Source organism: Podarcis vaucheri (assembly GCF_965113315.1).
Source record: "Podarcis vaucheri genome assembly, chromosome: 2".
Lineage (NCBI taxonomy): Eukaryota > Metazoa > Chordata > Lepidosauria > Squamata > Lacertidae > Podarcis > Podarcis vaucheri.
Window position 1 is genome coordinate 112,242,545 of NC_138760.1, and position 16,801 is coordinate 112,259,345.

At 47.0% G+C, this 16,801-nt stretch overlaps 1 protein-coding gene across 2 annotated transcripts in view; it reads right to left on the minus strand.

The window, feature by feature from the left end:
• The window catches only part of PLXNB1 (plexin B1), a 147,414-nt gene that overhangs the window by 90,609 nt on the left and 40,004 nt on the right, over nt 1-16,801 (minus strand). The gene's annotated exons all lie outside the window — the stretch shown is intronic.

Below are 16,801 nucleotides of genomic sequence, written 5' to 3' on the forward strand. Positions count from 1 at the left end.
CAGCAGCACTTGCACCGTACCCTCCAACATTTCTCTGATGAAAACAGGGACACCCTATTCCATAACAACAATTGTGTTATTTATACCCTGCCCCAGCCACTCTGGGCAGCTTTCATCATATATAAAAAGATAATAAAACATTAAAACACTTCCCTATACAGGGCTGCCTTCAGATGTCTTCTAAAGGTTGTACAGTTACTTATTTCTTAGGCTCGGGGGCCGCATAACTCCATACCCTCCAACATTTATCCGATGAAAATAAGGATGTCCTAAGGAAAAGCGGGACTGCTCCTAAGTGTGGACTGTCTATGAGGTTCTCTCATGCACTAGAAATTAACATCCGGGGCTGCCTTGTGGCGTGTCAGCCTATAGGCCCGTCTAGCTCTGCAGAGACTACTGACACCGCTCTTCTTCTACCTGGAAATGCCAACTGTTGAATTCGGTCATTTACCCTTGCTAGATTCAACATGCTGCCATCTGCCTTATTGCAGGGCAGATTTGAAGGTAAACCATATTTGGAATGAGTCTGCCCCTGCGGCTTGATGGAGGAAGAAACTGTCTCTCATGCCTTGTTACGCTGCCGTTTTTACGGGGATATACGCTCGGTATTTATTACCCCTGCTATGCAAAAATCTCCAAATGAATCCGAACTTCAATGTCTAAAATCCCTGGTAGAGGACAAGAATCCTGAGATCATGTTAAGGGTAGCCAAATTCTGTGCGATTGCCATAAAACAGGGAACAAGCTGTGTATCATAATGATTACGGTTTTAAATGATAATTTTAGGTTATATGCTAGTGACTAAGTTTTAATTTATATATTTTTTTAACTGTTGCTATATCTGTATTGTGCCTGTTATAAAAGGTAAAGGGACCCCTGACCGTTAGGTCCAGTCATGGCCGACTCTGAGGTTGCAGCGCTCATCTCGCTTTATTGGCTGAGGGAGCCGGTGTACAGCTTCCGGGTCATGTGGCCAGCATAACTAAGCTGCTTCTGGAGAACCAGAGCAGCGCACGGAAACGCCGTTTACCTTCCCGCCAGAGCGGTACCTATTTATCTACTTGCACTTTGATGTGCTTTCGAACTGCTAGGTTGGCAGGAGCAGGGACCGGGCAACGGGAGCGGGGATTCGAACCACCGACCTTCTGATCGGCAAGTCCTAGGCTCTGTGGTTTAACCCACAGCGCCACCCGTGTCCCATGTCCCTGTTATACCTAATTTCAAATTCAAATGCATCCCTATCATGTTTTTTATGACTTCAACTGCTGAATCGGGAGGTTCCGCTTGCAAAACATGCAGTCTACCTTGTCCCAGCCAGCCTTCTACTGGGATCCCTAGCTTGCTCTCTCCCTACAATGCCTCCCCATGAGCCTCAAGCCCAGGAAGTCAACTTCTTCTCCACCCACACTCCACCCTAGGTCTATTAGGCTCTTTTCTATGGGGGCCAGGAAGCAGCATCCCATCGCCCTGCATGGCTCCCTGCCCAATTCCAACGGGAGCACAAACCTGGAAAATAAGGAAATGCACATGCGCCACCGTGTGGGTTGCAAGAGAAGGAAGCAGGCAAAAATGCCAGGCCCTGCTGGGCCCAACGTAGCTTTTAAGTCTGCTGTTTTCGTGTATCTTTTTCTACATTCCATAGGTGCTGTGAGGGCTGCTGTGTGAAAAGTGGTTTACGGGTCATCTCCAAGGCTGCCAGCACATAGCTGTCAACCGTCATTTATTTGGCAGGAAACTCCCTTATCCCAGCGCCGTTTCCCGCTGCTGTCCCTTATTGATGTTGTCCCTTAAATTTCCCAGGTTTCAAAGGAAGCAGCTCCTCTCCCTCCCTCCCTGCCGGCCAGGGAGGAAGGAGGCTCCAACTGTGTTGCTTGGCTGCGCTGCTCACCCAATAAGGAGTCTAAGAACGACTGGGGGTTGGAGCTTGCATGCCTTGTGCTGATCAAATCAGCCGCATTGCCTGGGGACTCAACTTTGCTCAGCGCTTCCCAGCGGAGAGGTGACGGGGGTTTTCCTTGCTGCATCCCCTTTGCCGGGCTTCATTTGAGGCTTCATTTGGCTGCTGGCTGGGCTTTCTGCCTTTGGCTTGGAGGGCCTCAGAAGTTGAACATACCTGTGCTTGGAAAATCCCTTATTTTGGCTGCTGATCCCTTATTTTTGAGGCTGCTGATCCCTTATTTTCAAATCTGTAAGTTGACAGCTATGCTCCAGCAGAATCACACAGAGGTTGAGGGACACCCCCCCCCCAGAGCAGAATTTGGGGTTGCACAGGGAGAAGAAGAGGCAGTTCCACTGCACAAGCGCAACATCGCTCATGCAGCCATAAACCCTAGTAAACGAAGCAAAGAAATAAATTGCGTCATTTGAACACATCAGAAAATCCAGCTTTTCTTGGCAAACCTTTTAAGCACACTGAGTTGCACATCCTTGGCTGGGACCTCCCTGCTTCCCTCTGCCCCAACTGCTTCTGAAAAATAGGATATACACGCACCACTCCTTCCTTCCTGCTTTCTGTAGCAGCAAAAAAAAAAACACCACAAAAACCCCTGCCTGCTCTGCACTGATGCTCTGCGTAACTTCCTAGTACTGCTTTGAGTAATCCCAGCTTCATAATCCTTAGCAGAAGGGAGAAGGATAATTTGCATATGCATCTGCAGATTTTGTTGGAATTGGCTAAAAGATACTAGTACAGCCATGGCACGTCGCTCCCGAGCCTCTCCTCTCCTACCTACTCACAGAGATCCCCTTTTTAGAAAAACACAAATCAGGGTTTCCAGTAGTTTCTCGATTCTCCATCAGGAAGGTGTCACAGTGCTGTATATATTGTTTAATATACCTCCCCAAGGAAATTTCCCACTCCTCGCTGTTGAAATAACGCTCCCAGGTCCAGCGTATTTAATCTGGAGCGCAGCAGAAGGCAATACAGGATTAATTGCTTCTGCAAGAGAAGCCTCCGTCTCCTGTTCCGTGGGAACTGCGAAAGAAACCTGTGACTTTCTAGGAGTTTTTTGTTTTTTTAATGAAATGCACGCTGACTGGTATTGAACCGCCCTCCTCTGCTGTGGGTATGGGTCTTTGAGCTCCTCCAAAGGCAAAAAGCAAGATCGCACATTTTTGAATTCTCCACCCACCCAGTGGCAAATTTTAATCTCATATCTGCACTCAAGAGATTGATTTCAATCCTCTTTTATTATCCACCTCAATAACAATTCCTTGCTCCCTCCTGGATGCGTCAAGTGATAGAGGATAATGGCTTCCGCTTCCAGGCTAGATTTCACATTATTAGTTAATAATAATCCCGATGGAGTTTTGTAAACAAAAGCGGGGGTTGCACAGCCACTAATAAATGCTGTTTTCTCTAGTGTGCAGCCAACAAACCTGTTTCAGGAGAATCCCTAAACAGAGATTTTTTTAAAAGGATTTATAAAACCGTCTCCATTCCTGAGGCTGAAAGTGGTGGGGAGGTTGTGGGTATGTTTTATCCAGTGCTACCACAGAGCATGGCATAGCCAAAGGAGACTGAGCCATTCCTAGCCATGGCACGACTTCAGGGCCGGCTCTAACATTAGGCAGGGTGGGGCGACTACCGATTTTCATTTGGCTGCTGGCTTTTCAACTACCTGCTCTTATTTGTCGTTTTATGATTGTTCTGCATTTCTGCATCTTGCCGTACTGTGCGTGTTTACATTAAATAACTAACAGGGACTGCAAATAAAACATTGTCAGGGATGGAAGAAGCTCCGCTCTCTTTGCACACTCCCATCCATCTGACAGGCCCCAGCTGCTGCTTGCTCTGCTCCTAATGCCGAAATGTGCAGCCATCTATTTAAATGGCAGATTTCACCCACTTGGAAAACAACTCGTGAGATGAGTAACTATTTCCCATTTATAATCCTGAAGAGCTATTAATAGCAGGGAAATAAAGTGCTTCCTGCCAGTTTGGTGCCTACCCATTATACGTCTGAGAGATGTCGGAGCGGCGCATACCTTTTTAATGCTCAGCGGAGCAAATATTTATTATAATCGCTAATTATAGAAAAGGCAGAAGAAAGCAACAGAGGTATGGCACTGCGGGTGCTCCAGTTCGGTTTTAACGAGGAGATAATAAAAGAATCACATAGAGGAATATTGCAGGGGCGGCTTTATTTTTATAAAAAGAAAGACACTTTTTGGATTCATATGTCATTTGGATACCATGATCCCCCATACGGACTTTTAAAATATTTGCATGGATTTTTAACCGTCTTAATAACCAGTCCTGAGAAAGACCTCTGTGTAGTTAAACAACCCGATCATACACAACGAAAATTACCTGGAGGGGAGAAAAGTTTTTTTTACTGCGTTGATACTTGCTCTGCTATGTATATGTGCATGTTTTTACAGGAATTTGGAATCAATTGTGTTGGTTTCGCCGAGTGAAACAGACGGCTGCTCCAAGCCAAGTGATGTGCTGTGGGGTGTGGGAGCTATGATAATCCAAGGCGATCCATCACTCGCCTACATGAAGGAAGCCGAAATTCTGCAACCAGGCCCTTGATTCTATCACGAACTATGAGCTATATATCATTTATCATGAGTGCCATTGCTTCTTGGTAAGAGCAGTTTGACAATGGAACTGAATCACCTAGCAGGGTGGTGGGTACACCCTTACTGGAGGGTCTCTCAAGCAGACGCTGGACAGACCCCTCTTGGAGATGATCTGGCTTTCCTGTGTCAAGATGGCCAACAATGATGTGCAACTTCATACCAAGAGACCAAATATGGGCCCCCAGGGCCTGTCTAGCTCTCTTGACCACCCACCCTACCCACAAAGCCATGCCCCCTCACTGGTCCTGCTCCACAGCCTCCTCCAGTTCTTTTGCCTCCTGAGAAGGTGCAGCAGAAAAGGGCCTATGGTTGGTATCCATCTCCCATCCAGCAACAGTCCTGCCACCACTGCCTGTCTCCTAGGTCCCGATTTACCTGCACCACCCATCACCAACGCGTTTGTGAAACCATGCTAAATTAGGAGCAGGCCAGGGCTATGGGCCTCTGGGGCTGTTCTCCAGCTCAGCGGCTTGAGGTGCGGCACTGCAGGAAATGCTCTGTGTAGGCAAAGGCAGAAGGACCAGGTTCCTGGAAGATACACCTGGCTGATCCAGAAGCTGCTGACATGGCACAGCCCTTCTGTTCCTTTCATAGACTCATAGAGTTGGAAGAGACCACAAGGGCCATCGAGTCCAACCCCCTGCCAAGCAGGAAACACCATCAGAGCATCCTTTATGCTCCTCTAATAGGACTGAGACAATACTGTGGACAGTAGCTCACGAGACTAAGGCCACATACACAACACAATTTAAAGCACTATCATAGCTTCCACCAAAGAATCATGGGAGCTGTAGTTCGTCATGGGTGCTGAGAGTTGTCCAGACTTCTATTCCCCTCACAAAGCAACTGTTCCCAGGATGGTTTAACCATCAGTCCCTCTTCCCAGGAAACTGCCACTTCTTTTGGCTCCCTCAACAAACTACAGCCCCCAGCATTCTCTGGAGGAAGTCATGACTCTTTCAAAGTCTTGGCCTCAAGTGGTGAAGTCCCTGTGGTTCGAGCTCTGGAAACTCCTCCATCCTAGCTTGACGACGGGATGGGTAAGGGGCAGCTGGAAACTGGGAAGGCAAGTCCTTAACTGTGACCCAAACATGCATGTCATGGGGAAGAAGCATAGCTCAGTGGCAGAGCCACATGCTCCTTGTTCCGAAGATCCCTGGTTCAATCCAGTTAAAATAGCCTGGAGGAAGGTAATGGGAAGGACATCTGCCTGACATCCTGTAGATCTACTGCCCGTCAGAGTAGACCATGGGTAGGCAAACCAAGGCCCGGGGGCCAGATCCGGCCCAATCTAAATCTGGTCCACGGACGGTCCGGGAATCAGTGTGTTTTTACATGAGTAGAATGTGTCCTTTTATTTAAAATGCATCTCTGGGTTATTTGTGGGGCATAGGGATTCGTTCACTTTCCCCTCCAAAATATAGTCCGGCCCCCCACAAGGTCTGAGGGACAGTGGACCGGCCCCCCTGCTGAAAAAGTTTGCTGACCCCTGGAGTCAATACTGGTCTAGACGGACAAAGGTACAAGATATCTGGTATAATGAATCATCCTACGAAAAAGAGGACTTCTTTTTTTCTCCCCACTTCATCCAGTTTCTCCACTAGCCCAAGTATGGCACTCAAGCTACCACCTGCTTGGTGGTCTCTGAAACAGCCGGTGCTCCTGTATCCCACCACCAACTCTGGGGATAAGTGCTGAAAATAGACAAAACACAGCGGGATTGGGCTCCATGATGTGGGAGACTAGTTCATAGCTTCAAGTAAGCTGCTCCCGAGATGTGTGTGTAATTTAGCTATTGTTTAAACAGCTTTCATAACAGACAAAGCCTTAAATTATTTCTCCCCACCTCCACACACACACACACACACACACACACACACACACACCCCTCAGGCTACTCAGAAGCAGCCAAGTTTTTACAAGATACTTTCCAAAAAGAAAAACAGCCAAGCCCCGTTCAGTGGCTAAATATAGAGAAGAGTCTATTTTTTCATTAAGAGTGCAATTCATGACCCAGCGACGCTTAAAGCCCAAACTACGCAAACAGCAGGGCTCAAGGTAGAGAGCGGCTGCTGAACTGTACCTACCAGATGGCGGTGGGGGGGGGGATAGATCACATGACAGAGGAAGCCCCTATATTTAAGAAGCAAAATAGCCAGGCCAAAGAAAAAACTATGGTCGGGTGAAGGAGTCTAACGCAGACTTCCCCACAACAAACTGTCCTTTCTCTTTAATAAATATACAGTAGTTCCTTGGATCCTGAACGCCTTGCGAGTCTAACGTTTTGGCTCCCAAATGGAGTGTTCCATTTTGCAAATGTTTTTTGGAACCCGAATGTCTGATGAGGCTTCCAATTGGCTGCAGGAGCTTCCTGCAGCCAATCGGAAGCCATGCCTTGGTTTCCGAACATTTTGGAAGTCGGACAGACTTCCAGAACGGATTCCATTCGACTTCCGAGGTAAGACTGTATACCCAATCTATCACTGTGCTCTGCAGGAGAGGGCCTCCTGAAAATACCATCTTATCAGGCAGTCCATGCCACACTATATAGGAATTTGGGATCCTCACCTCACCTCAGTTAAATACTAGCACCACCTTTGTTGTCTGAAAATTTCCTCTTTCCACCAGCCATTTAAAAAGCAGAGATCTTTCACAGTCACCATCTGTGCTGGAATTGCTTTTAGACATTTTATCGCTTGTGTGTTTGCCGCACCAGACACATTTGGGAGAAAGGTTGGATATAAATTAAATACAGTGGTGCCTCGCAAGACGAAATTAATCTGTTCCGCGAGTCTCTTCGCCTTGTGGTTTTTTCGTCTTGCGAAGCACGGCTATTAGTGGCTTAGCGGCTATTAACGGCTTAGCGGCTTTAAGAAAAAGGAAACAAACTCGCAAGAACTCGCAAGACGTTTCGTCTTGCGAAGCAAGCCCATAGGGAAATTCGTCTTGCGGAACGACTCAAAAAACGGAAAACTCTTTCGTCTTGTGCGTTTTTTGCCTTGCGAGGCATTCGTCTTGCGAGGTACCACTGTAAACAACAAACAAATCATGCTTAAGACCTGAAACAGTGATGTCCAAAAAGCTGCATAATATGCTGCTTTTGTTTAGTGGGCCATGATTCACTCTATGAAGCTGATGATGGGGGTCAGCATTTAGAATCATGCAGTTGGAAGGGACCCCATGGGTCATCTAGTCCAGCCCCCTGCAATGCAGGAATCTCAGCTGAAGCATCCATGACAGATTTATCAAACGAGAAGGAACTGAGGCCAGGTGGGTGATGGCACAGTGCCCACTGAAGTACAAAAACTGAGGCCTTGGACGGCTGCTGCAAATTAAAGAGTTGGCCAGGGATTCCCAAATTATTCCCAGGATGAATGCTGGGGCAGATTATGCACCATGACAGATGTTGAAGCATGCCTTGAAAAATTAAGCCACTATATTGGCCACACTCACTGCCCCTCAAGAGTGGGCAGGCCACATGCAATGCTAATCCCTCCATTCCCCGCCACACTCAGTCACTCACTGCCAGTATATGACCAGTTGCATCATCCTGAGGAACACCCTGAGATTCCCCAATACAGCCTGCACTACAGTTGGTGTAGTGGTTAAGAGCGGTGGACTCGGAATCTGGTGAACCGGGTTCGCTTCCCCGCTCCTCCACATGCAGCTGCTGGGTGACCTTAGGCCAGTCACACTTCTTTGAAGTCTCTCAGCCCCACTCACCTCACAGAGTGTTTGTTGTGGGGGAGGAAGGGAAAGGAGAACGTTAGCCACATTGAGACTCCTTAGGGTAGTGATAAAGTGGGATATCAAATCCAAACTCTTCTTCTTCTTCTACAGTTGACAAGGGTGAGAGAATTCCCCAAGCATCATCATTGCTCAGAATCTAGTCAGGGTAGCCTATGAGCCAGTTTAGTGTAACAGTTAAGAGACCAGGGTTTAAATCCCCACTCAGCCATGAAGCTCACTGGGTAAATTTAGGTCAACCTCGCCCACCGCCCCCACCCAACACTTAGCGCCTAAGCTACCTCAAAGGGTTGTTGGGAGGAAGGAAAAAGATAGGGAGAACCACATACGTCAGTGATGGTCAAACTCGGCCCTCCAGCTGTTTTGGGACTACAATTTGCAATCTGCAAACGCCATCTTGGTAGTCAAGATAACCCCACAATTAATGGACAGTTATTGAAGCAGTGAGCTCATATATGTTTATATTCACTTGCTTTGATATTAAGCTAATTGGCTTTCTTTGATGTTGTCCTTATCTGTGGGCTTGGGGTGCTGGGCTCTGAGCCCAGGAAGAGGAGCTATCTGTAAGATTTGGGTCAGGCATGGGCAAACTCCGGCCCTCCAGATGTTTTCGAGTACAATCCCCATCATCCCTGACCACTGGTCCTGTTAGCTAGGGATGATGGGAGTTGTAGTCCCAGAACAGCTGGGAGGGCCAAGTTTGGCCATCACTGACATATGTCATCTTGTGTGCCTTAGGATATAATGGCAACATAAATAAAACCCCAAAGTCTGGGCAAAATCTGGACAAATGGGAACGGATGGAAGGAGGGGATTGTTGGTTTGTTCCTGTTCTTGTTTTTATTATGTATTTTGTGTTTATTTTATTTTATTTTTTTATTTTGTGAGCCCCCCTGGGATCTACAGATGAAGGGTAGTACACAAATTTTAACAATAACAATAGGCCTATCCTTCATTTACAAACCAGGATGCCTGCCCTTTGTTCTGGGAGCCAATTAAGAACAATGTGAGTGTCTATTTGAGTGGCATGTGTCACAGACAAACTGTGCCACTCATACAGTTGGGAAACTTTGGACAGCAGAGGCCTAGATGAGCCAACAGCCTGACTTAGGATAAGGCAGCTAATAACCTTTCCCGTATTCTCTTTCTGGTCCGTAGAAACACACCACCAACCAGTACCTTTTGTCAGGCATTTCCATATTTTTCTCCACAGCCCTCCATCATGGGGGAGAGAAATGGATGTAAATCAAGAGTCTGAAGGCCTAGGTGCCAATGGTGAAAGGGCAGGATTCGCGGTGCCCATCTCAGTGGCAGCCGCTCAAGACCTCTGGATCCTCAGCTATAACAAGCACACAATAACAGCCATAATGAAACCACAGAAAGCTCCCGGCCAGACAGTGCTGTTATGCGAGAGGGATATAAATTGACAGGAAAACGACAGTGATCAATTGTCTAGTGACATACTGGGAGGAGGCTCTGGCTGGAGCTGGCAGCCGTCCAGTAGTATTCAACATTTTAATTAGATATTTGAAGGGCTGTGTGGTAAATACACTAGCTGGATTCATGAATGGTTTGAAACTGAGGAGGGAGATGGTAAAGACTGTGGACAGGGATCATAAAATAAAAAATAAAAGGAGGCCTGACCTCAATAACATGGAGAAGCAGGCTGAATTTCTGGCCTGGTGCCACACAAAAGCTTATACTCAGCAGGCTTCAGAGAAGCCTTTCTAGTGCATTAAAAAAAAAAAAACTTTTAATGGATTTGAATTCTACCAGTCTTAAAGGATTTAGGCTAGAAAGCACAGAGCATCTGCTTGTCTCTGGGACAAATCCCCTGCCAACATACAAAGTTCAGTTTCAAGCGGGGGGAAACAATATTTCGGGCGGTGTGGGTTAGGAGAAATTGGAGAAGTGGAACTTAATTGAACCCATGGCCATGTACCTTTTTCTTGGCCAATCTTGTAACCAGCCAGCCCTCCCTGCAGAATTTTCACTGCCAGTGAAAAAGACCCTGGAAAGTAAAGGAAGGCAGTCCACCTGCTGCTGCTGCTTGGAGTGGAAACTTTTATACAAGGAAGGAAATCAGAGAGGGGAACGAAGGCTGGCATTATGAGCCACGGCTGTACAGTATAAAAATCAAAGGCATACATCTCAGGCCCAGCAATTTTCAAGCAAAAGGTTGCATTGGAGAACAGGTGGCATATAATATCAATCGCATACAATAAACACACACTTTTCTCTCCCCCCCCCTCCAAGGAACTTGGGGCAGCATACATACTTATTCCCCCTCCTTTATCCACAAAGCACAGCCTGTGTTCAGACATTAAAGGTAAAGGTAAAGGGACCCCTGACCATTAGGTCCAGTCGTGGCCGAGTCTGGGGTTGTGGTGCTCATCTCGCTTTATTGGCCGAGGGAGCCGGTCTACAGCTTCCGGGTCATGTGGCCAGCATGACTAAGCCGCTTCTGGTGAACCAGAGCAGCACACACAGAAACACCGTTTACCTTCCCGCCGCAGCGGTACCTATTTATCTACTTGCACTTTGACATGCTTTTGAACTGCTAGGTTGGCAGGAGCAGGGACCGAGCAACGGGAGCTCATTCTGTCGCGGGGATTCGAACCGCCAACCTTCTGATCAGCAAATCCTAGGCTCTGTGGTTTAACCCACAGCGCCACCCACGTCCCTCATATTCAGACATTATGCTAAGCCATATTTAGGTTAGCCTTGTGTTCACACCCTCCTCCTTCCCGAGTCCAGAGCAGGCATCCCCAAACTTGGCCCTCCAGCTGTTTTGGGACTACAACGGTCCTGTTAGCTAAGGATGATGGGAGTTGTAGTCCCAAAACAGCTGGAGGGCCACGTTTGGGGGTGCCTGGTCCAGAGCCATGGTTTCAATGTAGCTTTAAAAAAAAGTGGCTCCCCATGCATAACAAACGGCGATGTCATTACTTTGGCACACAGTGCCTTAAACTATGGAACTCTCTTCCAAAAGACAGCTACAAAGCTGGACAGCCGCTCAAGGGAACTAGACAAATTCATGGAGGATAAGGGTCTCAATGGCTGCAAGCCACGGTGGCTTTGCTACCCCTCCTGTGTCGGAGGCAGCAGGCTAGTTGCTAGGAATTGCGAACGGGGAGGGTGCTGCTGAATTTAGGCCCTGCTGGCTGGCTTCCCATAGGCATCGAGTTGGTTCACTGGGCTAGATGATGAGCCTTTGGTCGGATCCAGCAGGCCTCTTCTTATGTTTATTTTTTGCGCAGCCAACTCACTCCAACCACAAAGGTCCCTTCATCTGGACTTGAACTCTCTGCCACCCCACGCTTTGCAACCACACATGCCTTGGGGATATAATGACAGTTTGCTGCAATTCTGCCACCACCACCTCTGCACTGAATTCTGTGCTAAAACAAGAGCTGCGCGGAGCTCCGGCAGGGCAGAGCAAAAGAAAAAGGAAAAGAACAACAAACCGAAATGAAGAACTGCCTAATTTAGCACAGTTATAGTCCCGCAACAAATGCAAACGGCTGAGTGTTTTTTTCTTCTAACCCTCTCATCAAACTGCTTTTTACTGGGGTGTTTTGCTTTTGGTCTCTGGGCTTTTGATGTACTAATTAGCCCACCCAACCTGGGACAGCCCTTCTTCTTCTGTTTTTGCTCTGACCATTTTTGCCTTGAAGAGGAGCTGCAAGAGGCCTGACATTTTTGCCCTGTGCTTCCCTTTCCACCCGTGTGGTCCGCAGCAGACATGACAACATGGCATGGGGGAAAGGATGCAGCTCAGTGCTTGAGCATCTCTTTTGCACTCAAAGGTCCTGGGTTCCATTCCAGATAGGACTGGGAGAAACCTCTGCCTAAAATCCTGGAGACACGCTACCAGTTTACCGTAAACAATATTGAGCTGGATGGAGTAATGGACGGGCTCAGTAGAAAAGCAGCTTCCGAGGTTCCTAACGCTGACCCAGCCACAAAGCCTGCAAAGCTGGACCTGAGCACAACAGCACTCTGCCCACCTGTGAATCCCAGCACCTAGTATTCAGACTCCAAAGAGTGGAGACAGACCTCCACAACACTTGTATAAATCACATTCCAGAAATCGTTCACCATCACCACGGATGCCATTCTCTGGTGGAACAGTAGCTAAGTTCATTCACGGTTCTAAATACTGGAGCTGGGGAATGCTGGAGTTGAGGGCAGGAGTACAGGTGCTTGTAGTATAAACACCGACAACTGGGAAACGCTGGCCTGCAAGCGCTCCAATTGGAGAACAGCCTTTGCCAAAGGGGTCATGGGCTTTGAAGACGCTCAAACGCAAGACGAAAGGGAGAAACGTGCTAAGAGGAAGGCACGCTTGGCAAACCCTGACCGTGATCCACCAGGAAACCAATGTCCCCACTGTGGAAGGACGCGTAGATCCAAAATTGGCCTCCACAGTCACTTACGGATGCATTGTTAAAACCGTGTTTATGGAAGACAATCTTACTCGGCTACAAGTGATCACCAAAGAAGAAGTAGTAGTACAGATACTGCCAAAACAACCAAACAACCATAGGAAACCATTGCCTAGAAAGGCCCACAAAGTCCAATTGCTTTCTTGCCTCTATGCTCTGGAATACCCAGTCTGATCATCTGAATAAAGGGGGAACTTAAGGCACGGATCTGCAATGAGTTTACTGGAAGGCTCTCTTTCATCATGTGAAACGAGAGAGGGTGGACTTCTTGTGGGATCTACTTTGTTGTTGTTTTCTACCAGAATGCCAAGATCCACCAACTGGTGCCAAAGACAACAAGGTAGAATTAAGGAATTCTGAGCCCGAGGAATTGTTTCAAGTACCAAAACCCCAACTGCACTCACAGTCCTTCCACAAAAATAAAAGCACACCCGTTTTCCCACCCCCTATCACCAGCTTATTGGGGGGGGGCTCTTTTGTTGCTGCTACTGTTGAACAAATGGGCATAAGAAATCCTTGCCAATGTACTTAAGATACTGATCTACCTTCTATTCACCCCTAAAACAGGTAGCTAGAGGTGAATAGAAGACTGGGAAAGGTGAGGCTTAAACCCTAGCAGAAGTATGCTCAAAAATTATCACCACCTTCCCCTGAACCTGCAGCTGATCTTTAAAAGATACAGGGACACATCCTGTATCCTGCAAAAGTGTGAATAGTCAGACAACAGGAAAAAAAATTAAAACAACACTGCTACCTCATCTCATCCTCTTCTGTATTGCAGACTAAACAGTCTTGATATTTTACTTCCCCTTTATACAGACACCCACTCAGAAGCTTTTCACCAGTTTCCAGGCCTCTCTTTTATCTAAGCTCAGCTGTCTGACCAAGAGCCCAGTCATAGCAGAGGGTAATAGCTGGAGGCAGCCTGACTAAGGTGGACACATGGGAACAGGTACTCCTGCACCTTTAATAGCTGGGTCCCTGCATTTAATGTATGAGAAGCTGAAATTCCCATTTCCACGCAACAAAAAAAGGTGCAGCAGCCCTCTCCTGTTTTGAACCTGGGCCTCCTAATCTTGTCCTAGACTAAGGAGACAAAGTCATGCACTTCACTTCACTTGACATGTGTGGGCCTTAGGTATGTCCCTCTCCCATTGCTGCCCAAAAACTAACAGCACAAATTACTATTAGTTATTATCATTTAATGTATTTGCATCCTGCCTTTTTCCGAAGATGAGGTTCAATTTGTGATATTCAAAAAGAGTGAAACACAAGGCAAAAGGAGTAGACTAAATTGGCATTCAAAGCAATTGCTATCACCTATTAGGGTTCACAGAGAAGTGGGTTAACCCACAGAGCTTAGGGCTTGCCGATCGGAAGATCGGCGGTTCGAATCCCTGCAACAGGGTGAGCTCCCGTTGCTCGGTCCCTGCTCCTGCCAACCTAGCAGTTCGAAAGCACACAGTGCAAGTAGATAAATAGGTACCGCTCCGGCGGGAAGGTAAACGGCGTTTCTGTGCGCTGCTCTGGTTTGCCAGAAGCAGCTTAGTCATTCTGGCCACATGACCTGGAAGCTGTACGCCGGCTCCCTCGGCCAGTAAAGCAAGATGAGCGCCGCAACCCTAGAGTCGTCTGCAACTGGACCTAATTGTCAGGGGTCCCTTTACCTTTACCTATTAGGGTTCACACCCAGCACGATTCAAAACATATCTACTCAGAAGTAAGCTCCACTGGCTTTAGTGGGACTTAAAGAGTGTAAGCCTATACATGTTTACACAGAAGTAAGTTCCTGCATGCTCAGCGGGTCTTTGTCCCAGGTAAGTGCTGTGTGGTCCAGAAGCTTTAATCCAAATGGCTGAGGGTCTTGGTAGACTACTTAACAATTTTTTCGCCTGTTGTAGCAACCTTAATTCACTGTGCTAGATGCTGTATGATTTGTAATTGCATTTGTATTGCTTTTTAATTTTTCCTATCGCCTTACAATTTGCATCCCACAGATCTGCGATACAATAAAACTCAAGGTAAAGAAAAGAAGAAGAAATAAAAATACTATTAAAAACCAACAAGAGCAGGCATGCCACAGACCACCTGAATGAAGCTCATGGTCCACATCTGGTCCACGGACCACTCTAGGAACCCCTGTTTTAACCTCTGGTAATTGTCTTTATTTCATTTATTGCACTTGCAGCTTTCTTGCATAAAATGCATTCAAGGATGCTTATAATAAAAATACAAAACATAGCATAGCCGACATCGGAACCCAGCAGGTTAAGAAATGAATAGTTCACATAGAGGCAATCGATTTCAGCCACGCTAAGCACTTACTTCCTGCCTGTCTCCCACACTGGCGCTCTCAGCAGCCCACAGGAAGCTTCCAGGTGGCTTTCCATCCAGGCTCCTGCCTCAGGTATCTTTGGACCATAGCCCTGGGGCGGCTGAGCTCTGCCCTTATTCAGGCTGCCCAGCTGAGGACTCCAGAATGACACTTCCAACAAAAGTGGCAGCCTGCTGTGGGGTACGAGTCACGGCTATTAAGAGCCAGCTGCATCCTGCGCAGCTGCCAATCAGCTCTCCTTAAGGAAGTAGGAAGAGGCTGCTGGTCAGGAGTTGCTTCCGCTCTTGCCTGTTTCTTAAATTGCTCTTTTGTTTATCTTGGTCCGTGTTCGTATCATACGTTTTAAGCACGGTGATGCCACTTCAAAGTGTCATGGCGTCCTCCAAGGAATTCTGGGAGCTGTAGTTTGCTAAGGGTGCTGAGAATTGTTAGGAGAGCCCTATTCCCCTTGCAGCAGGCATCCCCAAACTTCGCCCTCCAGCTGTTTTGGGACTACAATTCCCATCAACCCTGACCACAGGTTCTGTTAGCTAGGGATGATGGGAGTTGTAGTCCCAAAACATCTGGAGAGCCGACTTTGGGGTTGGCTGCCTTGCAGTGATGCAGTTCCCAGAGTTCCCTGGGAGGAAGAGCTGACAGTTAAATGCAGGCACCCCCAAACTCGACCCTCCAGATGGTTTGGGACTACAACTCCCATCATCCCTAGCTAACAGGACCAGTGGTCAGGGATGATGGGAATTGTAGTCCCAAAACATCTGGAGGGCAGAGTTTGGGGTGCCTGGTTAAATCACTCTGAGAATGTCTCCTAACAACCCTTAGCAGACTACAGTACTAGAAGGGTAGCCAGTGCAGACCTTTTAATAATGGCGTCACATATTGTTGACCAGATGCCCCCTTCAGCAGTCTGGCTATAGCACTGTGCACCAGCTGGAGCTTCCAAAACAGGCCCAAGGCCAGATCGACCGTATTTTCCGCTCTATAAGATGCTAAAAAGTAAGGGGGAATTATGTGTGCGTCTTATGGAGTGAATGCAGGCTGCGCAGCTATTGCTGAAGCCAGAAGAGCAAGAGGGATCGGTGCGCAGCGATCCCTCTTGCTCTCCTGGCTTCAGGGATAGCCACGCAAAGCCTCTTGAGCGCAGCGGGAGCGCTCCTGCCTCTTCACTCAAGAAGCTTTGCGTTGCCTTCTTGTTTCTTGTCTTCCTCGTCTAAAAACTAGGTTGAGAACTGATAGACTGATGGATATTTTTTGGGGATCGAAATCGGGAAAGGGGGGGGTGAGAGTTTTGGAATCCAAAAGGTGTATAATTATTTGTGTTTTTTTGTTATTCTGTTTTGTAATTAATATAAAAATTGGGAAATTTGTGGAAGGGAATTTGGGTCGACCTTAGAAAAGGGTGTAAATGATGAGTACTGTTGTTTAACTGAGGTCTATAAGTTAAATTTGGTTAATTAAGATGAATTAAGTAAAATATTAATAAGGTAAAAGTCGTGGATAAGAACTTGCTGAGTTAACTATTGGAAGTGGGATGCAAGAAGGGGAGGTGTGAAGAAGTCAGGGAAAGTGGTTAAGAAATTAAGGATTTAAAATTATATTTGTTATTTGTGTTGTGTTTGTCTGTGGTTGTTTATGTTTTTGTGTTTGTCTTAAAAATATGTGAAAACCTTAATAAAAATTTATTATA